Here is a 27,414-nt window from a genome sequence, read left to right on the forward strand (position 1 = left end):
AAGACGAGGAACTGTCTGCACAGAGATACCAGCTACCACTCAGCACTTTCAGTGGAGACTGAGGGGCCAGACAGAGTCACTTACACTCACTAGCTTGCCTTTCAGGCATTTATCGAACAAACTGTCTGAACCAAGCTTCTCCCAGACACCCACTGCTTACTGCCTCCCTGGAGCTACAGCAAGTAGCACTATATATATATATCTATATATATATATATATATATCACCAGAGTCAGAAGCACCCCCAGAACCTAGGACGCAGCTTAATCATAAGTCCCACCACCTCAGAGAGCCCCGTGCCCAGACCAGGTCACAGGAGCAGGGAGGCTAGATGGGTCTTATTTAATGTGGGAACAGAGGGTTCTCTATGCGGCACAGGCAATACAAAGGGAGAGGGTAGATGCTCCTATCACCTGTTTCAATTATCCTAACAATAACCTGTGAGATAATAACTATGATCTCTGTTTTACATCTCGACAGAAGCCCAAGAAAGACACATCTCTAGAACCTAGGAGTCACTAAAAGCAAAAGCGTTCGTACACAGGCCTCAGGTTCAGGGGAAGGTGGGCATTGACTGCTCGTCAATAGCAAATCTGTGCAGAGAAGTAGGCGCTATAGAAATTCGCCAACCCCTGGTGCTAACTCAACCCAAGGGAGAATATTATTCCATAAAAAGAATGAAGTACTGAGTCATGTTACAACATGATGACCCTTGTAAACATTATGCTAAGGGAAAAAAGCCAGTCCGAAAGGACCACATATTGTAGGACGCCATTTATATGAAATGTCTGCAATAGGCAAGTCCGTGGAGACAGAAGGTAGATTCCTGGGGGCTATGGCTGGGGCCAGGGGTGGGGTGGGGAGGAATGCTGTGTGAATGCTAATAGGTACGGGGCTCTTTTTGGGGGTGAGAAAAACGTTCTGGAATTAGATAGTGGTGATGGTTGCACAACCTAGTACATTTATTAAGAGCCCCTGAATTGTACACTTTTCATGGTATGTGAATTATATCTAAAAAAACAAAAAAGAATCCAAGGGTGATGGGCTTCAAAATCTGAAAGGTGCCTAGGGTTCCCTGAGGCTTTCAGGGGAGCCTGAGAATCCCCTGTACAAGGTCTCTCAGCTAACAAGTGGCAAAGGCAAAGCGTAAGCCAAAGTTTGTCCGACTTAGCCTGCTTTTCTTCTGTCCAAGGTCAAGTTCAGTCAGTCCTCTAACTCAGCAGCAATGCTCCTTAGCTCAGGCCAGCTGCTCTCCTCCTAACATCTCACGCAGGCCCTCTGCCCCAAGGAGTTGGTGTCCGGGTTAGGACGCCACAGGAGTAAAAGAGGACGGGCACCGTGGGCCTGAGCCACCCTTTGGGAGGTTGGGGGAGCCCAGTGGTGCTGCTATGGACCAGGGTTCAGGGGAGCTCAGAGCCACAGAGGGAACAAGGTCTTTGCATGATCCCAATACCTCTCCTTTGAAGCTCTGGTTACAACATGAATTATTATTATTATTTTTTGTGTGTGTGTGGTACGCGCGCCTCTCACTGCTGCGGCCTCTCCCGCTGCGGAGCCCAGGCTCCGGACGCGCAGGCTCAGCGGCCATGTCTCACGGGCCCAGCCGCCCCACGGCATGTGGGATCTTCCCTGACCGGGGCACGAACCCGTGTCCCCCGCATCGGCAGGCGGACTCCCAACCACTGCGCCACCAGGGAAGCCCTGAATTATTATTTTTAACTAAAACATATTAATGGAATATTTTAGTCTTATAATAATTTAAAAATTACCCCATATCTCTACATTTTACAATTAATATACATATTAATTTAAATAGATATTCATCTTTTGTTGCAATAATTCTTTTCTTTAGTGATAATTGTAATATTATCATGTTTAGCATTTTTCTGCAATAATATAAACATTAGCAATGAGATAAAATACTTTATCCTTGCTGCTGCTGAATAGTGTAGCAACTGATGTTGACAATCACACAATGATTCCACTTGTCCACTTAAAAGGTTAAAATTACAGTTGCAGGGATTCCCTGGTGGCGCAGTGGTTGAGAGTCCGCCTGCCGATGCAGGGGACGCGGGTTCATGCCGGGAAGATCCCACATGCCGCGGAGCGGCTGGGCCCGTGAGCCATGGCCGCTGAGCCTGCGCCTCAGGAGCCTGTGCTCCGCAACGGGAGAGGCCACAACGGTGAGAGGCCCGTGTACCGCAAGAGAAAAAAAAAAAAAAATTACAGTTTCATCTGTATCTTTAATGATTGCCTATGCTAAATAATGTATATCTGTTATTGGATAATATAACTTTCCTTTTCTGTTGTGATACATATTTTAAGCTTTTTTCAACTGTTGAGAGTTTATTAAATCTTTCATATTCGTTTGTGTAGCTCAAAGTCTTAGAGATGGTAATTTACATGGTAATTAGAGAAATAAAAATAGATTATCTATAAGGAAATGATAATGTTCTATTTTAAAATAGCCCATATTTATTCTGTAGTCCAGAAAGTATGAGGAGCAATTCTAGAGCCAGAAGGTAATTGTATGTTTCATGGGACTATTTTCAACAACATGAAATTATTTATTTGTCCTTTACCTGTTTGTGATCATTCTCCCTCTAGATTGTAAGCTCCACGAGGACGGGGACTGTACCTGTCTTCCTCACCACCGTGTTGCACTGAGCATGCAGGACAGCACTCAAGCAACCTGAGGCAGAGGGAGAGAGATGAAGAGCTGAAGCATCAGGGAGAGCTGGACTTGTCCTTGTCTACTCAAAGCTCTCCACCTCATTCAGCTGCACAGGAGGAAACGGCTCCACTGAGGCATAGCGTACCCTCTTTCTACCTCAGACGCAGTGAGCAGACCTTGAGAAGAAATAGGACTTTTGGATATTAAAGGGATGAGGCACAAGATCTGCTAAAGAGAATCTGATAATGAAAGTTGGGTGTGGATACAAGAGGAGTCCTGGGCCACCGGAAACAGGAATGATCAGAGCCAAGTCCAAGGCTATTGACATGCTCTCTCCTATTTGCTTGATTAAGGGATTCATGGTGGCTAATTGCAGGCCCCATCCCACAGACAGAGATGGCAACCAGAGAGCTAACTCTTCCAGTCTAAGTGGTGATAGCTCTGTCTCCCTGATCTTCCAAATACATTCAAGCATTCCATGAAGTGATATCAAATGCACACATTTGATTCTCCACATTCAGGATAGCAAACTTGGCAAAGTGCCCACCCTCTGCTAGAGACTTAACATGTATCCCCTTGTCTGCCTCTCACCATAATCACAGGATGTAGCTCTTACGATTCCCAGTTTACAGACAAGGAGTCTGTTGAGTATGTGGGGAGTATGGATTAGTACTCAGGCAGCCTGGTGTCAAAGCTTTGCAGGCTTAACCACCACATCTTACTGCTTCCTGCTACCGTCACCTTCTTAGTAGAACTCCACGGAGTTCCCTTGACAAGGATAATAGCCCAGCACCCCGTGCTCTGACCTCAACTGTGACTTGTCTACAAAGCTGGCCCTGCACTTATTGGCAAGGGAGGTTCCAGTTCACAAAATTAGTAGATTAAAAAATAAAGTAGTTGTCAACAACTGCCTACGTGACATTTTATTTTGAATTTTCATTGCATTGGAAACCAGTCCTGCTGTTCCCATTTTCTGAAAACGAGAAAAGCCACAAAGTGTCAGTGACAAAGCGGTCGCCAGGTCCTCTCTGTGATTTGGGCTCCTCCTGCTGTAAGAAAAGTTAAGTCCTTGAGGATAAAGCCTTAGGAAAGAGTTCTCACATTCCAAAAATCTATCAGTGCATCAAGGCATCTATCATTGCATCACTTCTATCAGAGCATCCCTTACTTCTCCTTTCCCAAAACAGGACTTTTATTCACATCTACTTTGTTCTCCTTCAAAGAGAAACTGCATTTGAATAAAAGCAACAGTACCACCTGCAGCGCTTCGGCACGTGCACATGAAGTTATTTCTGAAACTGAGGACTGCGGGCTTGGGGCAAGGGAAGCATCTCCCTGCAAAGTTTCACTTGGGATGGTCTGAATTTCAACCTGAGCCACTGCCTGTGACTCCTGTCTACCTTCAGTGCCGGCTCTGCAGAAAGGCTGCCCAGCGATGCCAGACTCTTTTCCGAGGCTGTCCCTGGAGGCGGGTGCTTGTGGAGATCCTTTATCTATTTAACAAACAGAATATGGTTCAAAGAAGGATGTAGGGCAACCTAGATACTGAAAGAAAGCAATGGGGAGAGACTGTCTCAGCACATCTAAAGCCTAGAGGCTAGAAAACTAGAAGGATAAAGGAAGAGGTTGCTACAGGAAGACTTCTCCAAGGTGTGGGGACCTAGCATCGGCAAGGACGGGGAATCAAAGGGACACTTTCTCCCTTCGTAAAGCTGTGAAGCTGTGGCCTTCCTAAAGATGAAGCCCACACTGACTGTTATGAGGAGGGCGGAACGCGATTAGAACTTCATCTCTTTGCCTTGAACTTGCAAATAACAGTTCCCCCTGCCTGTTCTCTGAAGCTGGCTGGCCAGGTGCTGCAGAAGAGTGCACCTTGTCTCTTCTCTGGATGGAAACAGCAGGCATAGGGTACCCTCTGAGGGAGCCCTGCCACCGAGTTGTAATGAACCAAGCCCCCAAGGCAAATGGTGTAAAGCCCAGGACTACCCTAAAGCCACTTTGCTGCCTGACTAAAGCCACGTGGCCTGAATACATTCAAAATAGACTCCTTGTGGAGAAAACCCCCTGAGATTCAACTCATGATTTTCCATGAAGGGAACGGTATCCTCAGATATCCGAAATAGGGCTTCTTAGAAGTGGAGTTGGGACCATCTGTATCTGAATCAGCTAGGGAACCTATTAAGAATTCAGAGTCCTGGGCCCCATCTCAGACTTACTAAATCAGATTTTCTGGGCGGTGGTACCTGGGAATTTGCATTTTGCAGATTTAGGGGATTCTGAGAAATGGTAGGCTTTGGGACTTGAGAATTAAAGACAAACTCTTAGAAAAATTTGGCCCAGGTGAGACTACAAACATTTTCAGAACAGTATTTTTTTAAGCCCCCTCCTGTTACTATGTGAACAGGAGCTGCAGATTCAGTAGAGGACAAAGGATCTGTACACAGAAAGGTGGCATCCAATTCACTTAAATGTCTGTCTTGCTAACAGTGCAGTCTGCTGCTAAACGGTAGTTTGCCCTGAACAAAAGGAGCAGAGACGACGGTGCTGCAGGTGAATCTGACTTGTGCTTGCAATTGCCATGGAAACGGCAGCCATTATCGCTAGCTAGGATGCCCTCCCAGGCAATCCCGCTGTTCTATTTTAAAAGCTACTGCTTCTGCTTGCTTCAGATTGGAAATCCTGCCTTCTTGGGGCATGGTGCTGAGGGTTTATAAATGTGTATCCAAAAAAGAAGTAAATAGGGAATTGTGCTTTCCTGTCTCTCTGTTTTCTTCTCTTACGCATCTTCCAAAATCATCTCAGCATAATCCAAACAGGATGGAAATTCTTCTCATGTCTTGGCACAAATCTCATCTTGCCTCTGGCTTGTAGGGGAATAGGAGAGGGTGAGTTTAGGATTGAAATAATTCATTTGCCTTTCTCCTTTCCCTTCTTAATCGGTAGGCCTAATTATAAATGCATCTGCACCAGGATTTTAATTAAGTTGAAATTTTAAAACATTGTTTATTTTTACACTGAGTGAAGGAGAAATTTTAAAAGGATGAATATGAGGGGAAACAATGCCACACTTTTGTTCTAGAAACCAGATGTTAATGTTGGGCATGCCATGCACAGTCAGCTCTGTATCTTACATTATGAATTGAACATTTTATCTTTGCCTAAAAATGGTAAAATGACAGCAGCTACAAGCATATGGGTTTATCATATGCTATCACACAGGAAACAAGGCTCCAGTGGCTATGTCCTCACCAAGGGAACTCTCCTCATTCCAGAATCAGGCCTTCCCCCTTCCAGGCTCCGAAACCCAAATGCTCCTGGAGTACATTCATCTCCTCAGGGGCAGACTCACATCCATGAATCCCCCCAAACGGAATGTCAGATCGTTCACTGACAATGAGAAGTACCTCTCACAGGGACAGGAACACATATATTGTATAACCAGTCCTTTCTTCCCCGGTTGGTCAACACAGGGTAAGCCAAATAATATAGTGGTCAAAATGCTGTTTTGTTCATTTACAATCAGAAAAAATAAATAACGTTATAAGGAATAGGATACTAAAATCCCTCATAACAGACTCATTTCTGTAAGCAGAACCAGAGAGGAAGTCAGATAATAATCAGAGATCGCCTAGAGAGCAGGAAATCAGAACAAAGAGTTCTTCAGCGCTTAAAAGCATTAGGCTGACATAGCCTGATGCTTCCACCTACAAGATGTGATTGGTCCGGCCAGTGGGAGGGGATTATTCCCTCTGCCCTGGACAATGTTTTGGAGGCCCTTGCTAACTGTTCCTGGTCACTCAATTTCCTATGCTCCCAAGCTGATCACCATGTTCCTGATTTTCATATTATTTCTTTGATTCAGCTTAACATCAGTCAGGTTACTGTCTCTGTGGACTGGGCCTGGGGGTGGCGGAGGCATTGTCTTTTGAAAGGCTTTGCATATTCCAGGTTCTGTATTCTGTGCTGTGTTGATCTTATAGTTTAACTCTGTGCCAGCTACCTTATTTCAATTTCTTAAGAGCAACCTCTCTGACACTCCCAATAGGTGGGCAACATATCCGAGTACACTTACATTTCTTCAGATTTTCAAGCTATCCCAGCTTGTATTTGAGAAGACAGTAATAAATTCACAACCCATCTCTTCCTTGGCGTGGTTCTGATCGTGAGCTGGGCTGAGCCACTTTCAAACGTCATTACAGGGGTATCGTCGGTTGCTTTAGAGTTGCCACCCTCCTTCTTGTCCTTGTCTGTCTTCTCCCCTGGTTACCATGTGTCCATCACCAGTCACCCATTAGGTGAATGCTTGTATCCTAGACTGAGAGGAAGGGCTAGGGGCAGCTGGGGGGTTAGGAGGGTAAAGCAGAGGCTGAGCAGGGACATGCAGATGGGGACATAGGTCCACCGGGCCACTCTTTGGAGGCACAGCACAGAGACCAGTTAGAGAATTTATCTCAATTTGTTCTATTAAAATGTTTATATTTGTTGAACTGAACATCTATTGCATGAAGGTACCTGATTTTGCACCTAACTTACTGGTATTTGGGTAAATTCTAGTAAACGGCAGGAAAGAGGGAACAAGCACTTAATATAACCCCTAGAGGCCGGTTGTCCTCTTTAGGTTACTAGGGTAAAGGAGCTGGGGACTCGAGTTCTGAAAGCTTTAGCCTGGAATGAAACTACCATCCGGAAAGGAAGGATCAGGGCAGGGCAACAAAACAGAATGTAAAAAAACCCCAAAAAACAAAAAAACAGATAAACAGGACCACGCAGCCTGTTACCGACCCTCCCTAACCTGTCCCCTACAAGGGTCCTTCTGCTGCCCCCTGCCATTCCAGCCAGTAGAAGACCCAGCTCCGTTTGGGACAGGCCGTGGGCGGGGCTGCTTTATAGGATCTCATTTGGGGGATGGGGAGGGGGCGGAGTTCTCCTGGGTCTAGAGCATGCGTGTTGCTCACAGGCTCCAGACGGAAGTGCGCCGTGCAGGTCTCTGCGCAGGGCGCGCCGCCCGTGTTGCATAGCAGTGGCCTAGGCAGCGCTTTTCCACGCGGCCCGTGGGAGTCGAGGTGTCAGGCGCTGCGGTTCTGCGTTGGGAACTCTAATCCTTGTTAGATGCAAGGCCTCTGCACGCGGACCCCTAAGGCAAGTGAAACTACACGAAGCCCAAAAGAGGAGGTTAGGCCTTCTCACCTAGGTTCCATTTTATTTTTCCCAGGGACTCCAGTGGGCTTTTCCGGTGACAAATGCGTAGATTCCGTAAGAGATGTGTGCGGTGAGGGCATCAAGGGGTGGGAGCCTCTTTGAGAGGTCCAGGCATCACCTTCCCCTGCCCTTGGACCCTTAACTCTACTTCGAGCTTGTGGGTCTCCTGGGCTGAAGCAGAGGCCGCTAGCTCTTGGCTTCCGGGGCACCGTTAGGGTTTCTGCATGGAAAGTGTGAGCTCAGCATTCAGCCTCCACCCTGGAGAGACAGCAGACTCCTGGAGTGGCCTTCGTGGGGCATTTGTGGGGCTCTGCAGCAATCTGAAGGCATGCAGAATCCCAGCCTGGGTTTCTGCCATCTCCAGAAAACTGGGGATCTCACCTGAACGAGGAGAGTCTTAAGATTCTGCTGGAAGAGTCTGAGGTTGTTTAACTTCACTCGCTGTATTGAGAGTCGTGCTGGTCCAGGCTGATCCCGAAGGAGACAACAACAGGTTCCTCTATGGAGCTAGTGGGGGCTACTCTTCAGGTTCCAGAGTAACCCCGGGAAGGAAAAGATGAGATATGCCCCGGGATCTACCCAAAGTTAAAACCTAGGACTTAAGTTGAGGCAACCCAGATAGATAGGCAAAAGGACAGTTTACCAATTTTAGGCCACAAAGATCCTAGCGCCTTAAATTTTGCAATTTAGAAACAAGATAACGTTGGATAGGATTCAGGATTCCTGTAATGGATGTTAAAAAGAGTTGATTCAATAGACATTTTCTGAACCGTTATTAAACTTCTATGTAGGAAGGAAGGAGGAGGAAAGGAAAAGTGGAGAGACTGGGAAATGTTTTCTCATTTGGAGGTACCAGAGTTTTATTTCTTTTTTAAGCAGAACCATTGGAACTACCCAAGTCTACATTGACTAATTGGTGATAGTATATATATACACATATAAATGTGTGTGTGTGTATATATCTATATCTATATATGTATAGTATAAATATATATGTAATGTTTTAATTTGGAGATATAAAAAAGCTAGGCATATACCATGAAACAACATCCAAATAAAAGTGAAAGGGGGTAAGAACTCCAGAATTTGAGTTCAATTACTAAGAAAATGTCTACTCGCAAGAGGGAAGAGATATGGGAACATATGTACATGTATAACTGATTCACTTTGTTATAAAGCAGAAACTAACACACCATTGTAAAGCAATTATACCCCAATAAAGATGTTAAAAAAAAAAAAGAAAAAAAAAAAAAGAAAATGTCTACTTGAAAAGCTGTAGTAGCCCATTACACAGGTGAGTCCTTCTGTAAAGAAATCAGTTATGGCATTAAAACCATTCATACATCTACACACTCTAGTTCTGCAATATTTCCTATTGCAAGTAAATTCATATTCAAAATTTTAAAACTGTCTTCAGTCCAATTAAAAGAATAAAAATGGTTTAAAACTCACTAATTTAAAACAAAGCATCTACACTGGAAAATTCCATCAGTTTACAAAGACAGTCCCCAATTTAGGATTTTTTTACTTTACAATGGTGTGAAAGCAATACACATTCAGTAGGAACCATACTTTGAATTTCGAATTGTGATCTTTTCCTGGGCTAGCAATATGCAGTGCAAAACTCTCTAATGATGCTGGTGAGGGCAGGAACACAGCTCCCAGTCATGAAGGTAAACAACTGATACAACCACTCTATCCAGACAATTGTTCAGTTTTTCGATTTCAGTACACTATTCAATAAATGACATGAAATGTTCAACACTTTATTACAAAATAGGCTTTGTGTTAGATGATTTTGTGCAACTGTAGGCTAATGTAAGTGCTTTGAGCATGTTCAGGCTACGCTAAGCTATGATGTTTAGTTGGTTAGGGGTATTAAATGCATTTTTGACTTCTGATAGTTTCAACTTACTATGGGTTTATCAGGATGTAACCCCCTCATAAGTCCAGGAAGATCTGTACTGTATTTTCAAACTTAAACCATTTGAGCTGTCTAGCTCCACATGAACTAAATGACAGAAGCTATGGTTTCTAGAGTGGATGATGGTGTCTGTGGGTGAAACCCTTTTCATTCAGCTGCTTGGGAGGATCCCCAGCCTGATGGGCAGCCCCTACCCTGCTCACCTGAGAGCAAAGACTATGAGCCACAGCCCTGCCTGCTCAGTGTCACCCCATGCAGAGTGTCACCTTGAAGAGTCCTTCTTACATTACAGCAGAAGAAAGCCACACTAGCTACTCAGTCTCTCCTTCTTCTGTATGAACAGACAACTTAGGATTATCAGGCATAAGAAGAAAACCAGCAACAAGAAAGTGAGACCAAGATAAGTAATTGGAAAAACAGAAATAATTCAGGAAACAAAGCAATTTTAATGAAAATCCTCAGAGAGATTAGCTATCCTTAAACCAAGGTGAAGATACTATAAATAAGGAGCAATCAAAAAACAGAATGAACCATTAGAAATGATTAATTACTAATATTTTTCAAAATGTAATAGAAGAATGGAAAATTCAAGGACATTGCTCAAACCTTAGAACAAAAAGACAGAAATCTTAAAATGAGATAAAAGTTGATGTTTTGTATATTTTGCCACGATAAAAAATTTAAAAAAAGTTGAGACGACTAATTCAGCAAGTCTAGTATTCAACAAATCAACTTTCAAGAGAGCACAGAGACCATGAAGAAGACGAAATTAGCAAAGAAATAATGAAAATCTTTTAAAGCCATGTGGTCACAAATCTTCCAGTTGAAAAGATCTATTAAATACCTAATTCAAGAATTTAAAAATACTTATTCCCAAACATGCTACTATGAAATTTCAGAACACCAAGCATAAAGAGAACATCTTCAAATCTTCCAGAAAGTAAAAACAAGTCAGCCACAAAAGAATAAGCCAAACTAGCATCTGATTTCTTATTAGTAACAGTGGGTGCTGGAAAGCAATGGAGCTATGCTCTCAAAGGTCTTAGAGCAAATAATTTCCAATCTGTTGCGGACTGTCTTGGACTATGAATCTGTATATTTCCTGTGTGTTTCTTTAACCTTTTTACCTACTCATGTGAACCCCTAGGGTCCATTTTCTTCCACTCAGTTCTACTCAGATAGGCATGAGTCACCCACTTTGGAAGCAGCAACAAAGACTATAAAATTAAAAGGAAAAAGCCTTTGGACAGAGGACCAGACGGAAAGTTACATCTGCATGCTTGAAGGGCTAGTTTTTCCACTCTAAAGCCTAGATAAAATATGGACCAGGAAAGGGAAGAAAAAGGCAAAGGGACCAGTTCAGGAAGGAATGAAGAAAACTCTAAGAGAGGAATTGGCAGGATGGGGAAAGCTTTTATGACAGATGTCACTTGGTTGCCTGGAAACTGATTTGGTGCTGGGCTGTCCACACTGGCTGCAGTCTCTAGTGAGAAACTCCACTTTTTGTCAATAGCTGGTCATCATCCATTGAGTGTCCAGTTTGATGGGGCACTCATTCGTATGGGTGGATTATCCACTCTCTGATGGTGTACCTAAGATATTTTGTGGGATGTTGGTAACATGAATATATCAAGACAGGGTTGGCCAAAACCAGTTGAAAATTGCACTGTTCTGGTTATACTTGAATACTATACCCAGGCAAACTATCAAATGTGTTAACAAAACTGAGATACTTTGAGACATGCGTATCTCAAGTGTTTTATACTATTTTTAAGAAGTTTCTTGATCTCTTTTTGCAAAATGAGGGAGAGAACCAAGAAACAAGAAGTTTTGGGATTCAGGAAACAGTAGATGCAATACAAAAGAGCAGTTAAGGAAAGTCCTGGTATTTCCAGAACGATAGCTGTAGAGCAGGTCTAGGAAAAAAGCAATTCCTATAGAAGTAGGAGGATGGAGTTCTCTGGACGAAAGGGAGGTCTTTGAGAGGGTGATCTTGATGGAAAAGATGGTGTATGGACAGAATGTTTGTGTCCTCCAAAATTCATATGTTGAACTCCTACCCCTCAGCATGATGGTATTAAGAGTTGGAGTCTTGGGGAGGTTATTAGGATTAGATAAGGTCATGAGGGTAGAGAATGGGATTAGTGCCCTTATAAGAGTCGTGAGAGCTTGCTTCCTCTCTCTCTGCTCTCTACCATTAAGGATAAAATAAGAAGTTGCAATCTGCAACCTGGAAGAGGGCCCTCGCCAGAACCCAATGGCACTGGCACCCTGATCTTGGACTTCCAGCCTCCAGAACTGTGAGAAACAAGTTTTTGTTGTTTAAGCCACCCAGTGTGTGATATGCTGTTACAACAACCTGGTCTAAGACAGATGGTATGATGGAATAGAATTTGTCAAAGCCAGTGCTTTAAGAAAAAAACAGAGAGAGAAAGAGAGAGAGAGAGAGGCATTTAGAAACTTAAAAATAAAACTCCACCAGAAAAATATATCTAAATATGTGGCAAACTCAAGTACATAATGGTTTTAAGAAATTTCTAAATTATAAGAAAAGAGAACTCCATTTGACTTTCTTACAAATTTCTAAACTGTAAGAAAAGAAATCCTCCTACCGGTGCTGAGTTTATATCATTTGGCTCAGTAAAGAAGTGAAAATATTTCAAGCACATAACTTGGGCCAGCATTTGCACACGCCTAATAACACAAAAGTTGCTTTTTTGGCTTGCAAGAAGACGACTGTCGTAGCAGAACAGAATACAAATTGGTAAACTTGATAATGTAAAAGGTAAAAATGACAAAAGGAGGGCCATGGCAGGAGGAGGAAAGCTAGAGAAAAGGATGCGGAACGATTTTCTTTTTATAAAGCTGGGAGTCAATAGATAATGCTGAAAGGTGATGACACAAGAAACAGGTTGAAGTAAATTATTTACAGTCACAAAGATAACCAATAGAAGAACCGGGGGTGGGGGTGGGGGAACAAGATAGACATCTAGCATTGGAAGGAGTGGAGAAGAGTGTCAAATATGAGAACTAATACAAATATTTTTTAATATTGACTGTCTTAGTTCAGGCTGTTATGACAGAATATCATACAATGGCATTGGGAGGTTTAAACAAGAGAAATTATTTCTCACATTTCTGGAGGTTGGGAAATCCAAGAACAAGATGCCAGCAGATCTAGTATCTGCTGAGAGTACTCTTTGTGGTTTATTGGGGACTGTATCCTCATGGGAGAGGGGGAGGGGAAAGGGAGGCGGCAGCAGGGGGAGAGAGAGAGGAAGGGGGAGAGGGAGAGAAAGTTCTTTCCTCCTGTGTCTCTTCTTATAAGGGCACTAAGCCCATCTTAACAGCCCCACCCTCATGACCTAATTAGCCCCCAAGTGCTCTACCTCCAAATACCATCACACTGGGGATTACGGTTTCAATATATGAATTTTGAGAGGACACAAACATTCATTCCATAGCATCAACTATGGAAAGTGAACCTGAGGCTGGAGAGAGGTGGGGAGACTATTGTTTATTGTTGTATACTCCTCTATGCTCTTTGATTTATTTTGAGCAAATAGTTCTTTGATTAAAACATTTTAGATGCATTTCAGGAATCACCTCCTCTGTGAAGCCTTCTCTGACCTCCCTCTACTAGCAGAGCTGGGCATTCATTATGCCCTGGTTGTACTTATACCAGATGTTATGGCCTTAATTGTACCCCCTCAAAATGGATATGGGGGCTCTAACCCCCATGTGACTATATTTGGAACTAGGGCCTTTAAGGAAGTAATGAAGATTAAATGAAAAACAACAAGGTCCTACTGTATAGCACAGGGAACTATATTCAATATCCTGTAATAAACCATAATGGAAAAGTATATGAAAAAGAATATGTGTGTGTGTGTGTATATATATATATATATATGACAATCACTTTGCTGTGCAGCAGAAATTAACACATTGTAAATCAACTATACTTCAATAAAATAAATTTTTTTAAAAAAGGTTAAATGAAGTCTTAAGGGTGGAGTCCTGATCCAATAAAAACTGGTGTCCTAGTAAGAAAAGGAAGAGACACCAGAGCTTTCTGCCAAGTGAGGACACAGCAAAAAGGCAGCTGTCCCAAAGCCAGGAAGAGAACTCTCACCAGAACTTGACCATCTGACCATGTTGGTACCCTGATCTCAACTTCCAGCCTCCAGAACTGTGAGAAAACAAATTTCTGTTGTTTAAGCCACCCAGTCTATGATATTTTGTTGTAACAGCCTGAGCTAATACACCAGATTCTACTGCCATGATTTGATACATCTGTCTCCTCTTCTGGATTATAGACTCCTGAGAGCTAAGCCCCATATTAATATAACTGCCATATATTGAGGACTTAGTATGTGCCAATCACTGTATGAGGTACTCACACACTATCTCATTTAAACCTTACAACTTCATAACATCAAAACTATTATCCTCATTTTACAGATAAAGAAACTAAGACTTGAAGAAATTATGTGGTTTGTCTAAATCCGTTAGACTCCATTTATACCTGGCTCACACCACCATACTGCCTTCTGTCTTCTGTTTCCTTGCCTCCTAGCAGTTCCTCACACATAGCTGGTTTTGTGAGGTTGTTTGTTAATTTCTTGGATAAATGTATTCCAATGTCATCAAGGGAAAAGCACTTGTTTCTCCTTACAATAATATATTCCTGAACTTAATGTTCTTGAACACTCCCACCTCCCATAATAATAAAATTAAATAAAATTTAAAATCCCTTCCTCCAGACAGATCCATCTATGTAACTTGCAGAGCTCAGTGCAAAATGAAATTACAGGGCCTCTTGTTGAAAAATTATTCAGAATTTCAAGAGCTTCCAGGTTGGTGAACACATGGAGACTTGGGGAGAGTGGTGCATCATGGAAGCGCCACGCTCCTTCCCACACATATTGCCTTATGCTTCTCTTCCACCTGGCTGTTCCTCAGCTAAATCCTTTTATGATAAACTGATAAACATTGCCCATTCTGGACACCCACTTTGCTTTATTCACAGAACAGCTCACCCCAGCGATCTCTCCGCAGCAATATGTTGAGATCCTCGTTCATTTTTCAGCCTCAGAGTCCTCCACTGGGTGCCTTGTCCACCCAGTCCCTGCTGATGGACATTTTCCCTGTTTCTAGTCTTCTGCTATTACAATGAATTAAAGAAAAAAAGAAAGAAAGAAATTCACAATGGCAACAGCAGAGCATTAAGTGAAGTGCAGGGCCCTTCTACGCACAGGGCCTTGTGTGAATGTACAGTCACATGCCCATGAAGCCAGTCAACCCCACCTGCAACACTTTCCTCTATCTTTCTTTTGAAATCAGTCATAAGTCTAAGTTTCTAGCCGTCACATATGCAATTGTTAGTCACACAAGAGCATAGGTTCAGGTAGGTTGAGGGTAATTGTGCATCACAGACCCTTTTCTCCTTTGTTGCTCTGTTTCCTGGAAATGGTTCATTTGTCTATCAAGAACCAGCACTTAACACTAATTCAAAAAGATACATGCACCCCAATGTTCATAGCAGCATTATTTACAACAGCCAAGATATGGAAGCAATCTAAGTGTCCATCAATAGACAAATGGATAAAGAAGATGTGGCATGTATATATACACATACACACACATATACATACATACACAATGGAATATTACTCAGTCATAAAAAAAGAATGAAATTTTGCCATTTGTAACAACATAGATGGACCAGGAGGGTATTATGCTTAGTGAAATAAGTCAAACAGAGAAAGACAAATACTGTATGTTTTCATTTACATGTGGAATCTAAAAAATAAACAAAATGAATATAACGAAACAGAAACAAACTCACAGATACAAACCAGTGGTTACCAGTGGGGAGAGGGGTGGGAGGGCAAGATAGGGGTAGGGGATTAAGAGGTACAAACTGTTGGGTTGGCCAAAAGGTTTGTTCATTTTTGTCCATAATATGGCTCTAGTAGCACTCAGTTGTCTTTAACTTCATTCGAAACAGTTTTGTTAGATTGTACGTGACAGCTGTCATCAGCGTGCATTTAAAAAAAGACATCAGAATTGGTGGATTTTTGTGTAGCCATTTTAATGAAGATAGAAGAAAAAAGCAACATTTTCAACATATCGTGCTTTACTATTTCAAGAAAGGTAAAAACATAACTGAAACGCAAAAAAAAATATTTATGCACCTTTATGGAGAATGTGCTGTGACTGATCAAATATGTGTCAAAAGTGGTTTGCGAAGTTCCGTGCTAGAGATTTCTCGCTGGACGATGCTCCATGGTCAGGTAGACCAGTTGAAGTTGGTAGTGATCAAATTGAGACATTAACTGAGAACAATCAACGTTATACCACAAGGGAGATAGCCGACATACTCAAAATATCCAAATTAAGGACTGAAAATCATTTGTACCAGCTTGGTTATGTTAATCACTTTGATGTTTGGGTTCCACATAAGTTAAGTGAAAAAAACCTTCTTGAGTGTATTTCCACACGCGATTCTCTACTTAAACGTAATGAAAACCTTCCATTTTTAAAACAAATTGTGAGGGGTGATGAAAAGTGGATACTGTACAAGAATGTGGAGTGGAAGAGATCGTGGGACAAATGAAATGAACCACCACTAACCACACCAAAGGCCGGTCTTCATCCAGAGAAGGTGATGTGTATATGGTGGGATTAGAAAGGAGTCCTCTGTTATGAGCTCCTTCCGGAAAACCAAACAATTAATTCCAACAAGTACTGCTCTCAGACCAACTGAATGCAGCACTCGATGAAAAGCGTCCAGAATTAGTCAACAGAGAATGAACAATCATCCATCAGGATGACGCAAGACCGCATATTTCTTTGATGACCAGGCAAAAACTGTTACAGTTTGGCTGGGAAGTTCTGATTCATCCACTGTATTCACCAGACATCGCACCTTTGGATTTCCATTATTTAGGTCTTTACAAAATTCTCTTAATGGAAAAAATTTCAATTCCCTGGAAGACTGTAAAAGGAACCTGGAACAGTTCTTTGCTCAAAAAGATGAAAAGTTTTGGGAAGATGGAATTATGAAGTTGCCTGAAAAATGGCAGGAGACAGTGGAACAAAAGAGCGAATACGTTGTTCAATAAAGTTCTTGGTGAAAATGAAAAATGTGTCTGTTATTTTTATCTAAAAACCAAAGGCACTTTTCTGCCAACCCAACACTATGTATAAAACAAATAAGCTACAAGGATATATTGTACAGCACAGGGACTATAGCCAATATTTTATAATAACTATAGATGGAGTATAATCTATAAAAATTTGATTCGCTATATTGTTTACCTGAAACTAATATAATATTGTAAATAAACTATACCACAATAAAAATAAATAAGATACAAGGATGTAATGTACAGCACAGGGAATAAAGCCAATATTTTATAATAACTTTATATGGAGTATAATCTATAAAAATATTGAATCATTATGTTGTACACCTGAAACTAATATTGTAAATCGACTATTCTTCAATTTAAAAAAAGAACAAGCACTTGAGACAGAGAATTCTCAATAGACATGCAGAGCTGCATTAGTCAACAACAAAAAGCAGTAGTGGAATGTGATAAATTAGCAATGGGAGTTGAATGCCTATGATCCAGATTTTACTCCAGAAAGGGGAAATACATAAAACTCCATATAAATATATTACAAAATTGGAAGATATATTAATTACAGGAGATGAAAACATTTGGCCCATTGCCTCACAATCTAATTCATCTTTGAATACATTCAGTTGTTAACATCAGAGCTGCCAGCTCTGGCAGAATTATTCCATATGAGGTGCTCCATTCTCAGTCAGTGGTTTGGAGTTTTTAAACAAGGAATTGCAAATCCAGTGCTTCTAGGAGCCAGACAGGTACTTGGATAAGTGAGGTCAGCCAACTGAGGACTTGGGAAACTGGAGACCACTTCGGGGCCTCTACTGCAGCTGTTCCCCTGGTCCAGTTGACTCTTAGCAGTGTGGACTGATATGGTCTGAGCTTCTGAATTTTCAAGCAAACCCAGAAATGAGTTTTTCCCAAATTGTACATGTGTAAATGTTAGCAACTAATTTTAATAATTAAAAGAAAAATATGGTCAAATAAGAATTGTCTGGGGGCTGGAAATCGTCATGAGCCCTTAGCTTCAGCCCTCCATGACAAAAGATTCATTTTATCATACAGAGTTCTGAGACAACTAAGTTTGGGCTAGAGTCCCATATACAAATCCATCACTCACAAGAACGCTTGAGTGGCTAGGTTGTTTGAATTAGGAAGAGCAAAGAGCCTAAGCCAGTGGTTTGCAAACTCCACCACTCCAGAGGACATTTGGCAATGTCTGGAGACATTTTTGATTGTCTCAATAGGTGGGGATGCTACTGGCATCTATCTGGTGGGTAGAGGCTAGGGACGCTGCTAAATATCCTATAATGCAGAGAACAGTTCCACAACAAGTATTCATCCAACCAAAATGGCAATAGTGCTGAGGCTGAGAAATCAGCTCTCAGGCAGTGATTCACCCCCAGAATGTGGCTCTCAGGCCAAAGCTTAAAATGCAGATCCTTGGGCCCCGACCCAGGCTACTCAGTCTTATGCCCTGTAACACCCAGATATGTGCATTTTAGAAATCTTCCCAGGTGATGTTAATGCATGCCATAATGTAAGAGCCATTGAACTGAAATAACCGATCTAAAGACTCATTTATATCTAGAGAGTTACCATGGCATGTTTAGCAAGGATGCATGTTTAATGATAACAGAGAGAACTTTTAAGCTGCAAAATACTGCACAGACAAAGCAATAGTATCCGAATAATCCACCCACAATCACAGCCTGTTCCAAAAAGATAGGAGTTATAAAGAAGAAAAACTGTCATCACATCTTTACCCTCCAAGTACAGAAGATCATTTCCGAGAGTGCTGAAGATATTTTTTAAGTTTATCAACATGAAAAACAAAACAGCTATAAAAATCACAATTTTAAAAGCAATCTGTATTCCTCAAGCATTGCAAATTGAAGCATTTGAAATTAGGATATGGGAAATTAAAGAGAATATATTATAGATATCCTTACTGCCACCTTCAATACATGTCATGGCAATGGGAAAACTAGTTTAAACTTTATAAAGCAACTAATATGTAAGTTTGTTTTGTCATTTTCCATTAACACTAAAAATGTAGATTTTAAAAGAAACACTGCCTGGAGCCCTCGCTCACTTGTGGGGTGTATTAGAAGCATCCCCATTCCAGAAAGGTCAGTAGATACTCTTCCCTTCTTCTCTGTCCAGTTAAGTCCCTACTAGAGTGAGCTGCTATTATTCACAGAACTGCATCCCACCCCTGGAAGGTCAGGCATGTGTAGTGGTCATCATCCGTAGTGGACATAAATGGAAAATTCAGCCCAGAAGCATAAGCACAGTTAAGGGGAGATTTGTCCCTGGGCTGACGCAATAAGAATTTCAAGGCTGTAAACCCAGACGAAAGGACTGGGAGAAGTAGCTTCCTGGGTAGTAAAATCATAGCCTTGTATGCTAGTGTAAGTTTTTTCTGACTTGGGGCTTATATAAAAGGCATCTTTGCAGGCTGACAAGACCACTGAATTCTAAAAAGGCATCTAGAAGGTAAAGCCTTATATGGAGAGCCTTCCCACACTCTGGCAAACTTACCTTGTTTATAACCTTTGTGCTGTCCTTTTTCACTGCTTTTGGAGGAAACCAAAATAAAATTGGCCATACCTAAGCCAAATTGCCTATCCTCAAACCCAGATGAGCTTCTGTGGTCTGGACTAACTCAGAGTGAGGAAAAAGGTTGAGAGACATGGCTTACCCTGGGGAGTAGAGGTGTAGGGGCTCACTCCCGGAAGTAGCACTACTACTTCATGTCCACAGAGGAAGGAGAGCCATCAAAATCCTTAGAACATTACATAAAGAAAACACTCTTGAGTTTACACTTAAAAAAACCAAAATCCGGGGCTTCCCTGGTGGCGCAGTGGTTGGGAGTCCGCCTGCCAATGCAGGGGACACGGGTTCGTGCCCCGGTCCGGGAAGATCCCACATGCCGCGGAGCCACTGGGCCCATGAGCCATGGCCGCTGAGCCTGCGCATCCGGAGCCTGTGCTCCGCAACGGGAGAGGCCACAGCAGTGAGAGGCCCGCGTACTGAAAAAAAAAAAAAATCTCATGAAAAAACAAAATCCTTAGGATAGAAAAGACAACCCTCCGGGGCCTCCCTCCCCTCCCAGCATCACCCTAATGACATCCTTGATAATCACACAAGGCCACCCAGCCCCTTATTGGTCCTTGGGACTCTCATACCGCCTCTCAATGCCTGTCCGTCATTCCGTTCAAGGCTCTCTACCTCCCTCCCCAAAAGATAGATACTCAGGGTTCATTCTGCAGAGTTCTTTCAAGTTGAGATGAATGTGATAAAACTCACTAATGTGTGAAGAAAGCAATTTGTTACCTCTGTAGGGGTTCAGAATATATCACCCCCAAATATGCCACTTTGGCATCCTGATTATTTTGAATTAAGGTACTTGAGAGACAGCTGGTGCAAGAAGAACACTTTGACCCACCTACGTCTCCCTGAAAGAGAAGAAATCTCCCATGTGAAAGGTACCCTGTACCAGGAGGGCAGAAGGCATCCCTGGTAAGTCACCAGAGGCAGGGCATTTAGGGCCAACAAGGGCAAACAAGGCAAACTTGTTACTTCATCGTTTTACTACTTTGTCTGGTCAATTCCTCGCAAATTGTTTCCTTGTCTAAAAGGTATAAAAGTTTCCTATTTTGGTCACTTCTTTGAATCTCATGTCTTTGTGGGGCTCCAGCACATATGTCCATATGTAATTAAATGTTTTTCTCCTGTTAATCTGTCTTTTATTACTAGGGATTCTCAGTCAAGCACCTAGAAGGGTGCAGGGAAAATTATATATCCTCTCCTATACCTCCTCCCAGAGAATATTTATATCTTAGAAGCTGTTAATAACAGAAAGGTGATACTTAATCCAACATAACTGATCTGTAAATTTTCAAGGACCAAATCTCCCCAGTGGAGATCTTACACCCCTCAAATCATCTTGGGTAGTCAGAATGTGAGCCATGGAAAGATGGACCTTGTAAAGACAAGTCAGTTGGTGAGTTCTCCATCATTCAAATCCATCAAGAAATGGAGATGCCCTTTCCCAAAATTATGTTTGAAAACAGAAAAGTTAGATAGCATTCTACCTGGAGCATACGGTACAAATTCCTTTATCTTCAAAAACAAACCCAGCAAATTCCCAAAGAGAGTGCACTTCAAACTGAAAAAGCACCCAGTCATTTTCCATTGCAGGGAATGAGTGGAAATAAGAAAGACTGTCTCTCCCTCGGCCTCATTCTGAATCAGCTTGCCCATCTATGAAGCTGAACTTCTCCTATGCAGATAGCACAGATATCCGTTGTCTCATTATCTAATGTCCCTCTGCTAAGACTAACGATGGTTTTAAAGCAGGCTGTTACATAAGGAAGAGTTTTCTACTGTTATAATAAATATTAAGTTACAGATCTGAGAATGTGGCAAAGTATTTTCAAAACCACAAAGAGACATCAATGAAAAAGAGCTGCAGCTCGATAGAAAACGCTAGAGCATTGAGTCTCTGTCCTGCTCTAAGCGCCAATTCCTGCCCTTCAGGTTGTGTGGTCCCAGCTGAGGCAGGGAAAGGCAGGCTAAATAGCCTTTAATAGTTTACAGCTGAAGACCATTTAGGTCTCAAGCTTTCTCTCAAAAGAGAAGAGCCCAGGTGGCTTGGGGTAGTGGGTCAAAGACGAATTTTAATCTTGAGTCAGAAGACTCATAAGAAAGTTTAGCTATAAGGTATGGAATGAGTGCTATGTCTGTCATTAAGGAAAAAGGTAGCGTGAAACGAAGGAAAGAGAGATGTAGCATTTCAGTCCCAGTTCTATCACTAAGTTATCATGATTCACTGGAATGTAAGCTATATGTGGGCAGGGACTTTCTGTTTTACTCACTGCTATAATCCCAGCACCGAAGAACAGTGAGTGGCACATATTAGGCGCTGAATAAATATTTACTAAATGAATCAATACATTATTGCTGTCTTGAAGAAGTCAAACAGACAGCCCTTAGGGACTATTTCTTCACTGATTCTTTCTCTATTTGCCCCACAGCACTACTGCCCTTGTCAAAAGAGCATGAGGCGTGAGCAGCCTGTGTGAAAAGAAGCTAATGAGGTGATGCCGGTGATGCCCTGGAGGAAAGTTGCAAGGCCTGAAGGTACAGTTGGGGAACTTGGGTGGCAGGTCGACTGGTCAGAATGGAAGGGCAGCCTGAGCTACCTGTGAACGCAGAGATGCCGAGGTTGGAGGAGGAAAGGAGAGCTGCCAGGGCGGCAGCAGGAGCTGACCGGAGGGACTTTGTTGAAGCAGAGCAGGAAAGCTGTTTAAGCAGCCAGTTTTCTGCTGGCTTTGGCCAAGGGGCTAGTGGAGATGAGCTATCAGCTGCAAACGGAGCCAGTGGAGGAGAGGGAGAGCAGAGGGAAGTTGAAGAATTAGGGCAGACTGGTCAAAACGGAAGGCAGGCGGATATTGGACTAGCCATTTTTGCCTTCCGTAAAAAAGAGAGGGCGGGCGTCCCTGGTGGCGCAGTGGTTGAGAGTCCGCCTGCCGACGCAGGGGATGCGGGTTCGTGACCTGGTCCGGGAGGATCCCAGGTGCCGCGGAGCGGCTGGGCCCGTGAGCCATGGCCGCTGAGCCTGCGCGTCCGGAGCCTGTGCTCTGCAACCGGAGAGGCTACAACAGTGAGAGGCCCGCGTACCGCAAAAAAAAAAAAAAAAAGCATTTGTCTTTAAAATTGGTTTTTTTAGGAAACAAATGGTAAAATATATACACTGTGGATTCTGAATTTCCGCATCACAGAGTGGGAATGTGATGGTCCGGTTTCAAAGCTCTTGAATATATTCTTCGGTGTGGGTGACACTGTCTTTGGTATCTCACGTGGAGGTGGGAGGCCTTCCACCAACTTCACAAAATAATGGCAACAAACCTCCATGATCCCGAAGCCACCTCCATGGTGGTATCAGATGTGTTTCAGGTACTGGCCTGTCCCTGAAGTGGACTCAGCTGTATATATTCAGCTGGATCTGAATTCCACATTGTGGTCTCTCACTGCCATATCTTGTGCTTCTAAGAGAACCTCCTCCATTATTTGGGCCCCTTTTTCGTCACTAAATTCCAGTTGAGCTAAAGCATGGTCAGTGGACATTCCTCGAATCAGTTTAGCCAAATACCACATCTTGTCTTTGCTGTACTTTGTCTTCGACAAATGTGGATTTCAGCTGGCCTCTGAGGAGGTCCTTCAGGTAGTTGTGGAGGATAAACAATTTTTTTTCTCCCATTTTCGAGAAATTTCAAGAGAAACACTGGTGTGGATATGTGGTTAGGGTAAAATGTTATGAGATGAAAGGAACCCCAAGACCAGCTTCCCCCTCAGATTCTGCATCCATAACACATCCCAACGTTCCAGTCTTGTCACTGCCATCTTTCCTGGAACTCGTAAGTTGTTTATTTGGGAATGTGATTCTGGGGGCAATAGGGCAGGACAGGAGAGGGGAACAGGGAAGGAGAGAGAAACAATACAAAGATATGAAACTGAACTGGCCATCGATAAGGACACGTGGTGCTCCATCCTGACCAGACCTTCTGAAGAGCTGATGGAAAGCACCTCTGAACTGTCAACAGAGGGGAGGATATGGGGAACGGTTGTTAATTCCCCCACGTTTCTGGGCTGTGCACAGGTCGGTTCCCACAGGCATCCCTTGCCTCAGCATCATCAAAACCCCAAGGCCAGAACTGAGAGGGTCACTGCACAGGCTCAAGTGCATCCGCACGAGGTCCATGAAAGCCCACAGGAAACTGGTCATCACAGCAGTGGCCGGATAGGAGGTGGGGCTGGGAGGTTTGGACGTGGGGCGCAGTCACACCTGGCTTCTCTCTGATCTGCTGGTGCCCTGCCTCTAAGTCCAGTTCACAGAGTCCTGATCAAGGTGGTGGCTAGTTGCAATCTTTGCAAGGACTTGACATAAAAGGACTAGTGGGACAAGCTACAGCTAGTTTACAGGCCATTGTTCATATTTAAGACTTCCCTCCTTTGCCATAAACTGAGATCAGTGGTTCTCAAATTTTTCACAATAGAAACATCTGAGCAGCTTTTATAAAGTCCTTAGCCTAGCCTGTAACCCAGATAATAAACCAGTGTGGTTATCTGATTAGAAAATTAACATCGATAACAGCATTACCTAATTTACAGACATTGCTCAAATTTCCCCACTTGTACTCTCCTGTCCTTTTTTTGTCCATGATCCAATCCGGGATCAAATGCTTTCAGTTCTTCCGACTGCTTCGTGTCCTCCTACCTGCAAGAGTTCCTCAGTCTTTCCTTATCATGACCTTGACACTTTTGAAGAGGACAGGTCAGTTATTTTACAGAATGTGCCTCAGTTTGGGTTTGCCTGGTGATGTTTCATGATTCGACTGAGGTTGTACATTTTTGGCAAGAACATCTCAGAAGGAATATTGTGCACTTCTCAATGCATTATATTATGGTTATATGATGTTGATGTGTCTTACTAGTGGTGATGTTCATCTTGATCACCTGGTTAAGGTGATGTCTTCTAAGTTTCTCTAGTGTAAAGTTGTAATTTTCCCCTTTGTAACCAATATATATCTTGTGGGGAGATTCTTTGAGACTATGCAAATACCCTGTTTCTCCTTATACTTTGCTCACTAACTATAGCATCCATCAGTGGTTCTTACCTACCACACTTACCGCTAGGTATGTGCCTAATGTTGACTTTCTATATTCTTAATTCCTTCTGCATTTATGAGTTGGAATTGTAATCTAAGTAAGAGCTAAACGTGTCTTTAAATAACTCAGAGAGTTTAACAGCCCTAGATAAAGGGGTTGGTTTGGGGCTTGACTGGAGGAATAAGTGAGAAACAAAACTATTGCCGTGAGTAGAGTGAAATTAGATACATGCTGGTGGTTTTCATTTAGGGCCTAATAATTTCACTGGATACGGGGAGCAGCCAGAGATGAGGAATGCATAGTTGGGATGTGTTTCAGGGATGAAACATAACACAGCAGTGTCTTCTAGAGTGAAAAAAATGTTGGCAGGGTGGGTGCAAGAGGGTTACTATGTGATATCTGTATCGAAAAGGAACACATTTATGCAAATATCCCAAGATTAATATCAGAAGAAAAGAAGGGCATGAAGGTACCAGCTGCAAAGATGCAGAACAAAAGCGAAAGAGGAAAAGTTCACGGGAAGACAGAGAAGTTGTCTGAGGTGACGAAAAAGGTCGGGGGGTAGGGGGGTGGGCAGTGAGGGGAGACTTAAGAAGAAATGAGGAAATAAGGACACAGCTGGTGATCCCAGCAAAGGAAACTAGGAAAATTAGCTAGAGGTGGAAAACTCCTGAACCAAGAAAAGAAGAGAAGTAGGTCTTGCAGGGTAGGAGTCTGGCAGTCCCATTTCAGAACAAGGGCCTTGTCACTCAGGGGTCTGGGAAGAAAGGAATGGAAGGAAGGGAAGGAAGGGGAGAAGGACAAATTGAGTGTAAAGGGCATCCTAGCCATGAGTTTTTTAGGTACAATGACAACAAGTCAGCTCAAACCACCTTAAGTGAAAAGCGACTCTCTGGGCTCCCAGATCTGGGAAAGTCAGGATAGGAGCTGACAGAGGGTTGCCAGCCCCCAAACCCAAAGTTATAGGCCCTTGTCTCTCCCTCTCCTCCCTCCCCCACCATCCCTCAGTTCTTTTCTCTTGTGGGTATTGACCTTACTGCTTCCCATCTCAGATGGGCTTCCTCTGTGCAGACAGGGAAGATGGCTGCCTGTATCTCAAAGCTTTCATTGTCTCAGCTCAGCGGCCCTGGAGCAAAGACAGACTACTGTATCCCAGCATCTGCCTGTCAGTGCCAAAGAAGAACTCTGATTGGCTCTCCTTGGATCCCAGGCCCACACTTTGAACCAGTCACTGCTGCTAGAGGAATGAAGTACTGTATGATTGGCCAGGCCTGGGTTAAATGCCCATACAGTGCTTTGGGATCTGGGCCGGACAAAGATTAATAGAATCACTTAGAATGGCAGTTACTCAAAGTAAAGAGATGTATTCTTACCAGAACAAGGGAGGGCAGACTTGCTAGGAACATTAAGAGATGCTTCCTACTGAAGACTCCCAGAAAGGACTTCTGGAAATAATAATAGTCAATTTTATTATAATAGCAAATATTCCTTGAGTGCTTACTATGTGCTAGGCACTGTCCTAAGCGCTTTATGTGTATTGAAAGCTCATACCATGCCTAGATACTATTATTATCACCATTATACAGAGGAGGAAACAGACACAGTAGGTTGAGTCACTCGTCCAAGGGCCCACTGAAAATAAGCAGTAGAGCAAGGACTTCATCCAGGCAGTCTAAAAGAAGAGCCTGTGCTCTTAACCACTGACATGGGATCTGAGCAAGGTAGACATTTGAGAAATAAAAATAAAGTCAAATAAGAAAAAAGACAGAGATTGAAGGAAGCCACGAAGGAGGGTTGATTAAATCCCCACAAAGAGGTTATAAACTATCACAGCCAGTGATGTTATAGCACTTACAGACAGTTAGAACTTAGACACTTAGAACTAGACTATAAAAACACTGCTTGGAGAACTCTGAAGGTAGGTACTAGAAGAGAAAGAAGAATGTGGAAGACCAGTCCATGGTATCCATGGGGAACTCAGATGAGGCTACTGATATTTTTTTCCATATCTTTTCTATTTTGGTAAAATATACATAATACAAAATTTACCATCTTAACTATTTTTAAGTGTACAATTCAATGGTATTAAGTACGTTAACATTGTTGTGCAACCATCACCACCATCCATCTCCAGATGTCTTACCATCTTACAAAAACTGAAACTCGGGCTTCCCTGGTGGCGCAGTGGTTGGGAGTGCGCCTGCCAGGGGACGCGGGTTCGTGCCCCGGTCTGGGAAGATCCCACATGCTGCGGAGCGGCCGGGCCCGTGAGCCATGGCCGCTGAGCCTGCGCATCCGGAGCCTGGGCTCCGCGGCAGGAGAGGCCGCAGCAGTGAGAGCCCCGAGTACCGCAAAACAAACAAACAAACAAACAAACTGAAACTCTATACCAGTTAAACACTAACTACCTATTCCCCTCCTCTCCCTGGGCCCTGGCCACCACCATTCTACTTTCTGTCTCTGTGAATGTGACTATAGTATCTCATATAAGTGGAATTATAATTGTCTTTTTATGACAGGCTTATCTCACTAAGCAAAATGCCTTCAAGGTTCATTAACGTTGTACCATATGTCAGAATTTCCCTCCTTTTTAAGACTGAATAATATTCCATTGTATGTATATGACACGTTTTTGCTTATCTATTCATCCGTCAATGGACAAGGCTATTGATTTGTTGTTGTTGTTCAGTGGTGGAATAGGGAAGAATTTAGAACATGTTATTGTACTAGGGAAAGTAATAAATAGGCCGTTAGCCATCTTCTTCTGAAAAATACTCCTTGGACTTGCCTCAAATTAA

At 42.8% G+C, this 27,414-nt stretch overlaps 1 pseudogene; it reads right to left on the reverse strand.

The window, feature by feature from the left end:
* Positions 1–2,603: 2,603 nt before the first annotated feature.
* On the reverse strand, positions 2,604–23,350 carry LOC132524353 (large ribosomal subunit protein uL22m-like; annotated as a pseudogene).
* Positions 23,351–27,414: the final 4,064 nt, after the last annotated feature.

Source organism: Lagenorhynchus albirostris, chromosome 8 (genome assembly GCF_949774975.1).
Source record: "Lagenorhynchus albirostris chromosome 8, mLagAlb1.1, whole genome shotgun sequence".
Classification (NCBI taxonomy): Eukaryota; Metazoa; Chordata; class Mammalia; order Artiodactyla; family Delphinidae; genus Lagenorhynchus; species Lagenorhynchus albirostris.